This window comes from Amphiura filiformis, chromosome 18, assembly GCF_039555335.1.
Source record: "Amphiura filiformis chromosome 18, Afil_fr2py, whole genome shotgun sequence".
NCBI classification, from domain to species: domain Eukaryota; kingdom Metazoa; phylum Echinodermata; class Ophiuroidea; order Amphilepidida; family Amphiuridae; genus Amphiura; species Amphiura filiformis.
In genome coordinates, this window is record NC_092645.1 from 1,528,026 (window position 1) to 1,540,450 (window position 12,425).

Sequence of the window (12,425 nt, forward strand, 5' to 3'; positions counted from 1 at the left end):
TAAATGTTACAAACATTGAATCTGTGTTCAATTTATAATACAAAATATGAATTAAGTGCACTTGTAATACATTTTTATGAGTTGTTTCTCAATGTATTGTATAATTTAATGTATTTCTAGTACAGCCAAAGGCGGCCATCTTGGATTTGATGACGAAGATGGCCAAAAATGGGTAAAATAATACCTTTAATGGATTTCTCACTACAAAATTAGTCGAAAATGACACCTTAATGACTTCAAACGACCAAAGCGTTCAGAAGATACCGAAAATTCACTTTTTCAATTTTGGATTTTGGCCTCTCCCAGCTAATGCCCACACTTTGGTGAGGGACATAGGAGCTTATTTTGTTTAAAATACCCCAAAGTACAAGAATCCATCAAAAAATTGCTGTTCAGAAATGATGGTCACTGGAGGTCCAAATATGACCCTACTAACATCTACCAGGATACTCAGTAAAGTTGCCAAAATGCAATATCTGACTGAGAAAACAAAACTGACGCCGGTCATCAGACACGGATCAAAAACTGACAAATAATAAAATTACACTTAAAGCTACTTAATCAATACTTTTGTTTTTAAGACCAGATGTAAATGATTCCAGTTTGTTACAATCGAGTAATGATGAGGGTAATGACTCGGAATTCCAGTCCAGTATGGTGCGCGGGAAGAAGCTGAACTTATATACGTTTGTTTTGGGAACCATGACACGGAATTTAAGAGGATGATATTGGCGAGTATGTGATGCCCTTGGTGTTTGTATATAATCCGGTATGGGGACGGCAAAGTTTTGAGTTTGAATTTTGAACATGGTGATTAAACGTGACGTTTCCCTTCGTTGTTGGAGTGATGACCAGTTTAACTGTTCTAACAAATTGATAACTGTGCCCTCTGTTCTATTGTAGTTTACAAATTATGCTAATCAATCAAACCCTCATTTACACATCTCTTTAATATTAATCTTCTACTGGACTATATTTCTATCACCATTTTCACATATATTATGTTAATGTTAACTTATACATTAAAAACGGGTCTATACCGCCCCGGTATACTACTTCCCTGCTTATATTTTCTCTTCAATGCCAAATTAAGAGCGTATAATACATGCACAAAATAATGTACCGGTTTAAACATGACCCATACCCAAAGTAAATTTTGAAAATGAAGGTGACCATGTGCGCAAAGAGGTTCCAATATCAGTGACGGGAAAAATGAATCGGCAAGTTATGAAACAAAGAATAATAAGAATAATAAATCAAAGCTTTACTACCGTAGCCAGCCATAGTGACTCTGTACACCTGTCATCTGTTTCCATTTTATATCTTGATGATGCTGTCACTGATATTGTCGCTGTTGTCATTATCTTTTGATCCATTCGTGGCCAGATTTTATTGTTGTACAAGTCAAGAGGTTTCAGAAAAACTTTGGTGATTGATCTGACATTTTCTATAGACGGCGTTTTTCAAAATGGCCGCCAAAATTTTGACAATATATCAGTTTCTGGAGAGCGTAGAGACACGATTTTGGTGTCTATACTGCCAAGGAATCCAATAAGACAAGTTGTTTAGTCACTGGCACCTCCTTTGAGGCAGCATTTCAAAATGGCCGCCAAAAATTACCATTGTTATTTATAACTTAGTTATTTATAAGCAAAGACCCATAGTTTTGGTGGCTATACTTTTGTTTGTAAGGCATAACAGTGTCCAATGGGAGCCTTAAGAATATATTCATTAAGTTTAAGGGACTGTTGCGTTATTGACCCGCAGAATTTTCCGGGTCGGACGATCAAAGTAGACTAATACATAATCGGGCCGTGTTCTTTACATCATCGTCCCCTTGAATCACTGAAAAATGAAAAGGTCATTCATAAACCAGATAATTGTAGTCCTTCAAGGAGGACCACGCTCCATTTAATACGATAGTCCACGCCGTCAGGCGTGGGTCCTTCTACATTCGACATAACCTTCCTGGAAAGTCGGGGGAAATGTCAAACTGACTAACCACGCCTACTGACAGCTACTGACGATATTTAGCCAATCAGATTAGACTTGCCTTCCACCTGCCAACTACTAGCTTCCAGCTTTGGATTTACACCACTATTGCGTAAGAATATCGATAATTATGTCCATTCATTAATTCAATTTATTTATGTCCTCTTCGATCGCGATCAATGTTCATCATCCACGTGAATGAGCATTGATCTAGTTTTACTTCTTCACAGGGTTACCAAACCCGCGAGTTGGTAGCCAATTGGGCAAATATTGAAGATATTCGCCAGGACTTTTGACAATTCCTGTCCCATAGAAACCAATGGTTAAGAAAATATTGGGCGTCTTTTCAACATTGGCTCTCGCGACTTCGGTAGTTTACTGTCCTGCATAGAAATCAATGGTTAAGAAAAACTTGGGCGACTTTTTGATTATTTGACCCGCGATTCGGGCTGAAATGTTCTTTTCAAGTTCTTCACTTTGTAGGGCGCGCACATTATACAGGTTTTTTGGTTTGGCCATCGTTTCATTTTATCATTAGGCCTCAGTTTATTATTTTTGTTTTACAATTATATAAAAATGAATGACCGTTGCTATTTTGCATGGTTCGAATAAACTAGGAATTCAAGAAGTTTCCGCCAACAGACGAAGGCAGCTACAAGTTTTTTACAGGGACATGATTTTCCGACAGGATCTGGGGAGCTTTATTTTCCAGTCAGCGCCAATTCGTATTAATTTTCTTAAAATGTCGGCATCGCTATAAAATTTGCCGATGTAGTCATTTGCCGAGCTATTTGTTTTATTCCTTTATGATATAATTAGAATGTAAACTTATAACCATATTATTAGTGTCTAAACTGCAAAAGAAAAGCAGTAACAAGTCGATTTTTTTCTGATTAAATTACGGTTTTTTTCTCTATGATTTTCGCATATCTTTGTGTCAAAACACAGTAAACGGTTATTTACTGTTTTTATTTTCTTCAAATGTGAGAGAAAAAAAAATATACCATTTAGACATCTGATTTTGAATTATGAAAAAAGTAAATAAATAGTTTTCCATTTTCTGTAGGTCAAACTGTCCGAAGTCGAGTTATCTGATATTCCCTCATGTAATGAAATGTTTGCAGACACAATTATGTTAATTATTCATGACTAATACATTAAAATATCAAACTTGCATATCAAAGGGAAAACAATCCTTTTCCGTTTTCCTATTTTGAGTTTATGAAAATAAAAAAACGGTAAATGACTGTTTTCGCTTTTCCGTTTTCATCAAGAAAACGGAAATGACCTATTTTCTTTTTTCCTAATTCAAAATCAGAAATCTAAATGGTATATTTCTGAATAACCTTCCGTTCGTTTTCCTATCTCTTGTTACTTAGAGTAAAAACTAAAAACACACAATTTGTTTTATTCTTTTATGATATAATTAGAATGTAAACTTAAAATAACCATTTTATTAGTGTCTAAACTTCAAAAGAAAAGCTGTAACAAGAATCCAGGTACTAACCGTTCGTTCGTTTTCCTATCTCTTTTTCATTTACAGTAAAGACTAAAAAGACTCAATTTGTTTTATTATTTTATTCATATGCCTGATATAAATTGCAAACGAAAAACTGCAATAAGTCGACTTTATCAGTTTCAATTACGTTTTTCCTTTTCACACATTCTTGTGTCGAAAACGGTAAACGACCGATTACTGTTTTTCATTTTCTTAAAATGTAAGAGAAAAAACAAACCCAGAAATATAACGTTTAGATTTCTGATTCTGTATTAGGAAAAAAGAAAATAGGTCATTTTCCATTTTCTTAATGAAACGAAAAAGCGAAAACAGTCATTTACCGTTTTTCTATTTTTATAAATTCAAAATAGGAAAACGGAAAAGGATTGTTTTCCCTTTACCGTTTTAATATGCAAATTTTTTCACGCATATGGGTCTGTTGATGGCACATGATTAGTGAATGTTCATAAATACCTTGGTGGGGGATGGAAAATTCCAGGGGTGTCAAAAAGTTTTTGACGTTGTAGAGGGGGGGGAAGAAAGTTTTGACACCCCTAAGTGGAGGGGGGGGGGCAAACTTTGAAAGTTGTTGCTTTTTAGATATCAATTTCATGGACCAAAATATTGTAAAATACACAAATTTTGCTCGCTACGCGCGCACATTATTTCATCCCGATCATGGACGAAAATAATGTAAAATACAAAATTTTTACTCGCTACCCGCGCACATTGTCCAATAAAGACATTTTGAAGCTCGAAGACATGTACAGTCTCTCTAAAAACAAAAACGGTATAAATTTAGGGGGCACCAAATTGACCAATTTAGCATAAATTCTGCGCCCCTCCAAGCGATGAAAGTCAAAATTGTCCGCACAAAATCAATTAAAAGAACATTTTAAAGCCGATATTCAACTTCTAGTAACTATAAATAAATTAGTGGTAAGCCTTATTTGTCCAAAAATTTGCGCACTCCGCGCAATGGTTAAAGAATTGCCTGCGTCTAAGATATTCTCGGTGGGTGGGTGGGTGGGCGGTGTAGGGTCGCCAATTTTGTTTCTTGCCCCGGGCGCTACCAAACCTAGTTACGCCACTGGTTTCACATGCATTTGAAATATCAACAGTATTTGTGAGTTGTATCACCTTTATATTATTTTACTCACTCTGTTATTTCCAGTTAGGTTTTAACAAATCAAAGTTAAATTCAAATAAACGGTTAGGCCTATCGACAAATGTGACAATATTAAATAAAAAGAGAAAACAAATTTAGAATCATACAAATGACTTTTTGTTAACACTGATTAGGGCCACACTGATGTTCTCTGCACTGATATAGCAACAAAAACTTCCATAGACCGATTTACACTGGTAAGCGACCTCAAAATTGCTTTGATACATTACCAAAATCAATCGATTGAGATACCTAGCACTTGAGATGACACGAGAGTCCCAGTTATATAATAGATGCGGTTGAATGATGGCCCGTATTATGGGTGGGGCTATTTTCCATATTTGGATTCATGACGCAACTCATCGACTGGTTTGGTTTGGTCACTGTTTATTATAATGAGAGTGCACTGCTGGGCGTACTGTTCGAATGTGTCAGGACCAACGCCTGACGGCGTTGATTATACTGCTAATTATTGCGTTGGTCCTGTATGGACTAGATAATTGAGATGAGCGTCATGACCGCCCGTTGTGAGAATCGATCTTGTAATTTGCCGGTACTCGATGCTATTGTTATAATTGGTAATAACTTCTCAAAACCACTTATCACAACACAAAAGGAAGCTGACCGCATGTAATAGCATTTCGCTGTCAAATGTTTGATTCTGATCGATGATTGCTGAATAGGCTGCAGGGTCTATGACTATTATAATAAAATAATTAGAAGAAAAAAAAATAATAATAAGGGTAATTAATTTGCTTTTGAAAGTTATTTATTTTAAATTTTACACAATCTAAAAAAATAAAGTTTTATTAATTCTATAGTCAAAAGGTCAAAAGTAGAGAAAAAACCTTCAGCAGTATTATTTTTTCTTAAGAACTATTCGATCTGTTTGGAAAATAGTAGGTTTATATGTTTTTAATTTTGGCTTAAAAACTAGTAGGCCTACACGCAAATTACTAATTACTAATAAAACTGCAAATTTTGGAACAAAATTAAAGTTTTTTCAATGAAATAAAAAGTATGTTTATAGAGCTAAAACATGTTTAATCTTGTCTTGCTTATAGATAAAACTGTAAATTTTGGAACAAAATTAAAGCTTTTTCAATGAAATAAAAACTATGTTTATAGAGCTAAAACATGTTTAACCTTGTCTTGCTTATACTAGATAAAACTGTAAATTTTGGAACAAAGTTAAAGCTTTTTCAATGAAATAAAAAGTATGTTTATAGAGCTAAAACATGTTTAACCTTGTCTTGCTTGTTATGTTGCGAAAGTTTAATCGAATAAATGTTTATATAGCTTGGGCAGGATCGTCCATAAAGCATGATAGGTATAGGAATATTATAATTCTTCTTGTGATTTAAATGTTGTATTATTTTATTTATTATAAATTAAGGAAATATATAGTAATTTAAGACGGTTTAATCAGGAATCGTTCTCTAAATCAATAACATGGTTTATAAAAACCAGTCCAGTACTCCAGTTACGATCAATGTAATCGGTGACCAAACTAATTGACCACTTCAGCAAAGCACTTGAAATTGGCCACCGCAAATTGCTGTTTGAATACACGATCGATCTCGGGGTCATCATGGTCATGCTTCTTCCGTCCCGGTCTTTGAATTTCATCGGGTAGCTAAGCTTGTTTCGTCCCGGGTCGTCCCGGGCAGGTCTTTCGGGTCAATAACGCAACAGTCCCTAACACCTACATGATTTTGTCCATGCTCAATAAGCATTTTGTATGGTCTAATACTATTCAAATCAGACCTAAGCTCACATGACTATTAACCTGGCATTATTAGGCATTATTTAAACTTAGGTTGTGATTGAAAGAAAACCGTACCAATTTACCATTTGATTGATAAGGAACTTGATTATCTTCAATAATAGCCCGGAATAATAGTTCATATAATTGTCTATCAGGTCAGTTGTGGAGATTTCTACCGCTATCTGTATTCTGACACTTGCATTTTACCATTGCTGCACGCCAAGGACAGGTTACACGAGCACATTTGCTGGAATGACACACCAAACTCCAACATGGCTCCAATGATCTCTATGATGTCGAAGGTAGAAAGTTTCCATTCTCATGTAGAAAACCATAGTCTAGTGGATCTAGATCCGCTGTTTGGACGTTGAGTTGCGTATCCAGAACATGCATGTGAGGTTCTAAACCTTTAGATGTTGGTGGCAGACTCTGGTGTGAAGCTGACTTTGAGAAGTGAATCTGATGTCCTCTGCAGAAAATTACTGGACTTGTATCCAGCATCTATGACTTTCACCAAGTACTGTTCTGCCTGCTGGATAGAAGGAGGACCTAGTGGAGTTGTTACGCCAAATCCTTGCAAGTATACCACAGGGTTGGTCTTGAGGGCTGCTTTCTTTGTGCCTATTTTACTGGTGATGTCACATCATGTGAGGCTATGTAAGTGAGCCATACTGCACGTTGTTTGATGTGATGAAACAATACATCATGTACGAGTAATTTTCCAATTCTGGACCCGCACAAATGAAAATGTAGGCAAAATATGCAAATAAGCTCATTAATTTTCATTAATATGCAAATAACCTGACACAAAACTATACAGCACATTCAAGGCCACGATAAGCTATCACCATACCAAGTTGTTCGGTTATTTCGTTGGATCTCCAGTGGATCAATGAATTTGCTTCCGCCCGGACAGCCAAACAAAGAATAGGACAGCCAAACAACCATTCAGGCAGGCAACCATTTGGATTATAAGCCCAACACTTGCGTGGGGCCATAAATTGATATCACGTGACTGACATTTAATTATCCAATACATTTATGCCATTATCGTAGAACTTTGGCCAATAAAGCGGCTAGTATAGACCACTTTACATCATTGTTTATCAACAAAGGCGAGGGATTGGTCTGTCGATATGCCCGAACGAACCGCTTCACTGTTCAATGGCTTTCTTGTACTATATGAAATGTGGTGGGAGATTTAAAATACACATGCCCTGAGCAGACTACGATGCGCACGCACACTGCAGGGCAAAGAACAATGGAAAGTACCATAATGCGTGCGCATACTGCCGGGCAATGACGTCACATGTCAAGTGGTCTATATGGTCTCTTTTTATGACAAACCTGCCACATCATACGTATTACACACATTTACATTTACCAGTCCGCAGACATAAATGCGGGCGATCTGATGTCTTGACGCTTAGCCTCCAATGTAATTTTTACATGGATTCAGTCACATTTCCCCTTCATCACACAAAGTTACATTATTACAACTGCTCTTTTAACATTTTCTCTTACTTGAGTCGTCCCAAGCGGCTCCTGTCATATTTATCTCTTGATCCGCTCTCTTGCTTGTTACGTGCGCAGAAATTCGCAAGTTGAAGGGCCAAGGCAGGTCTGAATTACCCCAGACTAATACCCCCAATGGAGCCACATTGCACGGTTATTTGATGTGATTATTTACGATTTTCTTTTCTAACAAAACATCATGAACGTAATTTTTATCATTATGTGTGAAAATTGAGGCGCCATTTACATAGATTTAAATTTAAATTTAGCCAAATAATATAATTTATTCCTTTCATTTCCTCATAAAAAAAGTTTCTTTGCTCTTTGTTACTTATTTTCCCGACCTCAACCCCAAACATTACCTTAAACCTCACTCTAAACCAAACTCTAACCTTTTCATACTACAGAATTAACGGTATAGTATTTATGGACAAGCGAATAGGATTATCAGTCTGTTAATTGCATCCCCGTTGTCAAATTAGAGCTAAAGATATAATTCAGTATGCTTCGACTACATTTATAAATACGGATTTATAAATACGCATGTGACCCATGGGCACAACATACAAAGACTAGGAAGCGTGACCAAATCCTCATGCCATTGACCACTATACAAAAAAGGACAGGAACTCTTCAGATAAATGTTATCACATTTAGGTATCAATTGAATAGCAAAAATTTTAACACATGGAGGGACTCAGAATATGTTATCAAAAACAACATTATGAAAATATATGCAGACGGAAAAAAAATATTTATCGACGGAAACGTTTACAATATAATCACAAAGTCGAACAAAAAGACAAATTTAGCTGTACAGTAGTCTCATGTTGTTTACCGCCTTTGCATTCAAATGTACAGGCCGATCACCCGCTGTTTATAAGGTCACTTCGAGATTTACTGCCTACAAGCTGTTATGGCAGCGCGGAGGTGGTCACGTGCGTATTTATAAATACGCATTTATAAATATAGTTGAAGCATACTGTAATTACTAATATAAAGTTGACTTTGTTACTTACGTTCGTACTTAAACTCGACTCGTCCTGCCTAACACTAGATTACAATCTTTCATCAATTCTTGCATTACGATTTACAAGTATGATATATCGTATCACTATAATACGCCTTTCATGTCATTCTTACCTCTTATCGCATATATAATCCTTTCTCATTATTTTCATAATATCATGCATTGTAAGTCATTGCCCTTTCCTGTATGAATTTCAAACTTATACTTGCAAATTGGTAATACATGTTTTTACGTAAAGACTTTAACATCAAGCCTTTTGTTTCATGCGCCTTTTTGTATCTATTTAAAACATGCAGTTGGGCAATTCCATGCCCAACGTGAAGTTTGTATATGAATTTCTTTTTAATGCAGCAGCCAAACATGTAAGTGAATAGCAAAATGGAAACTTTTTTTGGTAAGTAAAAGATTAAGGTAGGAGAAACTTTTCCAAACCACCCTAATATCCTAATTTGCATAATGCAAACTTCACGTTGCGGAATGATGCGCTTGGAAATGCCCAGAAGATTTTATAAATCGTTCAAAATCGTTGAAAATGGTTTGACATACTACTTCTGAGGCTTACCAACTGGAATGACTTATTCAAAATGTTCTATGCTATAAAGGTCTTTATAGCTTATATTTACAAAGCATAATCTGATTGGCCTCGTTAGAGATACCAACCTGTATTTCTATACACTTATATAGCTTACCATTAAGAAGCTCATGGTGCTGAACAGTTAAAAGACGGAAATGCTATTCAAACATTTTGCTATGAAGACGTATTGGATGCTTTGATGATGTTGTTAAACCAATAATCCGTTAAGTGGTTGATGAGCGTCATGTGCTCTGCAATTATCAAAAACAATAGCGATTTTTCAAAGGGAGAAACATAAAAAAGGAGAAAACGTGCTTATTGCAGACGTAAGTCTTAACCTTGAGGAGCATAAACCTCTCCCAAGGTAAAGCAGTCATTATCAGTGTCCTTAAGGGGGTACTACACCCCTGTGGTAAATTTGTGACTAGTTTTGCATTTTTCTCAAAAAATAATAACACACTGGTAATAAAAGTTATGTATATTATTGGGGCAAGGAATCCAATTACTACACTGAAATTTCAGTGACTCAAGACAAGCAGTTCAGTATATATGATAGGAAACGAGGTACATCCTAGCGGTACCTTATTTCTTATCATAAATAACAAACCGCTTGTCTTGGGTCACTGAAATTCCAGTGTAGTAATTGTATTCCTTGTGCCAATAATATACTTTACTTTTGTTACCAGTGTTTTATTAGTTGTTGAGAAAAATGCAAAAATAGACACAAATTTATTGAGGGGTGTAGTACCCCCTTAAGCTTAGGAGTGAATACCTTGAAGTATGAATCAGTCACTCTCAGGGTGAGTGTTACAACCTGCATGGTAGCTATCACGGCCACCTTTATTGTACAATATGAGAGGGATACATTTCTAAAAGTTTACTATTAAACTTTTGACCTCAGTTGAGCGCAGAAGGTATATGAAAATACACGTTCACTAGTCTTTTGTCACATCAGATGAACCCTGATGACCTTGAAAGGACCATACAAAAACTTTATAATACATCATGCTGACCATTTTCTCCATGATACGAGGTTCATGCAAATAGTTCTACCTCCGCATCTATAACTTGGGTTCTGTAAATGGAAGCTTCTTCAAATGTAGCCTAGGAATGTTACCTACAATGAGTGAAAATGTATACTGATGCCTTTTCAAGATATTTGTAGGTGACCTCAAAAAAGTCTGCGATGCTGTCGAAACCAAACAGCAAGATGGCAAGTAATAATTTTACTTTAACAATTATACCATCTGTACGAAATAATTTTCAAGTTCTGTCTCAGACCTAACCAATTAACAACAAAGACACCAAATCATCCAATTAGCCGTTTTTCTAATACATACAATTCGTCGGCCGTATCACATACTGACGTATTTTCAAAATACGCATTTCGAAAAATAGATTTTCATTTGCTGCATAATCTTGATTAAAATATTATTGTCGATTAAAACCAGGTCGATTAAATAACAGTAACGCAAATATACCATATTTTCAATATAATTCACTTATCACTATTAGAGCATAACTTATTCTGCAAAAAATCAATATTAGATAAAATACGTCACTATGTGAAAAGGACTAATGTCAATTTCGCCGTTCAAATGACAAATATGTCAGTATGTGGAAAGGACAAAACAACAATTTTGCCGTGCAATGACAGAGTCGCGCAAATACGCAGCGCAAATACAGGGTGTCCCAGAATGATCTGTACCGGGAAAGATGGAATTTTTTAGGTATGAAGGGCATGTTGAATGGTCATATTATTTTGCATTTTAAGTTCTACATATATTTAGCTTTCTCAGATTTTTAGATTTTAAAATTGGACGTTTCTAGTAGAAGTTATAGAAGATTGCGTAAAAATGGTGAATTCTAAGTTTTGACAACGCAACCTATTTTGAAAATCGGTAACATTACTAACCGTTCAGCACAAACTTATTTGGAAAAAGTTATGCAGGTATTTTAGTTGTGCCCTGTTCATATTTCCACTAAATAGCCGATATCTATCTATTATTTATGATGTTACGAAGCAATCATTATATGGAATTAAGGATTTGTGGCCTAATCCCATTCTCTCTTTGGCGGTAGTTTTAAATATAGTTATTGTGGTGTGAGGTCCATGTCATCTGAAATGCTTGCAGAGATCGAACTGGTTGTGGTACAGAAAAGACGGCTCCTCAATTTACTGTAACAGCGTGGATTTCTTTCAAAAACTTACTGGCAAACGGGCAGCTATGTTGAGACGCAAAGAAGATTCATTAGACGATAGTGTATAACGTAAAGAAGTTTGACGAGCACGGAACTGTCAGGAATCGGCTGAGTGAAGCTTCAGGTGCTCGTAAGACTGTAAGAACTAGAGCGAACATTGCAGCTGTCCGGCAAGCTTTAAGGCGCAACCCCAACACTAGTTGTCGTCGAAATGCTGTGCCAAACATCCCATGTTCTTCATTTAATCGTATCGTGCCATTTTTCAAAGGTATGCGAGTCGTTTTCATCGATTTTACATTATTGCATGCCACGTCAAAACAAATAAAGGTAGCGTGCTGAAATTAACAGAATAAGTAGGAGACATGTCCAACATTAAAATGCTGGTATCAAAACTCGATACATTGCCCGTCTTCTATTTTAAGTTATTTTTGCAAACACGGTACAAATCATTCTGGGACACCCTGTACGTCAGTATGTGAAACGGCAAATTCTTCAAATTGCAGATACGATATACTGGGCTTGCGCGGTATAGGTGATCGGCAAATACGTCGTTATGTGATGCAGACATTTCAAAGTTTTGTAAATACGACATAATTAAATTAATTAATATTTTACTAATTAAGCCACTTTGAGGCATGGTTTTTGGTGAATATATAGAGTAGAACATAACAAACTAAC

The 12,425-nt window shown here is 35.9% G+C and overlaps 1 long non-coding RNA gene across 1 annotated transcript in view; it reads right to left on the reverse strand.

Annotated features, from left to right (window-relative positions):
- The window catches only part of LOC140139338 (uncharacterized), a 30,893-nt gene extending 21,102 nt beyond the window's left edge, over positions 1-9,791 (reverse strand). The window contains exon 1 of the long non-coding RNA XR_011857087.1: positions 9,661-9,791. This is a non-coding gene — a long non-coding RNA (uncharacterized lncRNA). The remainder of the gene's footprint in view (positions 1-9,660) is intronic.
- Between the last annotated feature and the right edge of the window lie 2,634 nt (positions 9,792-12,425).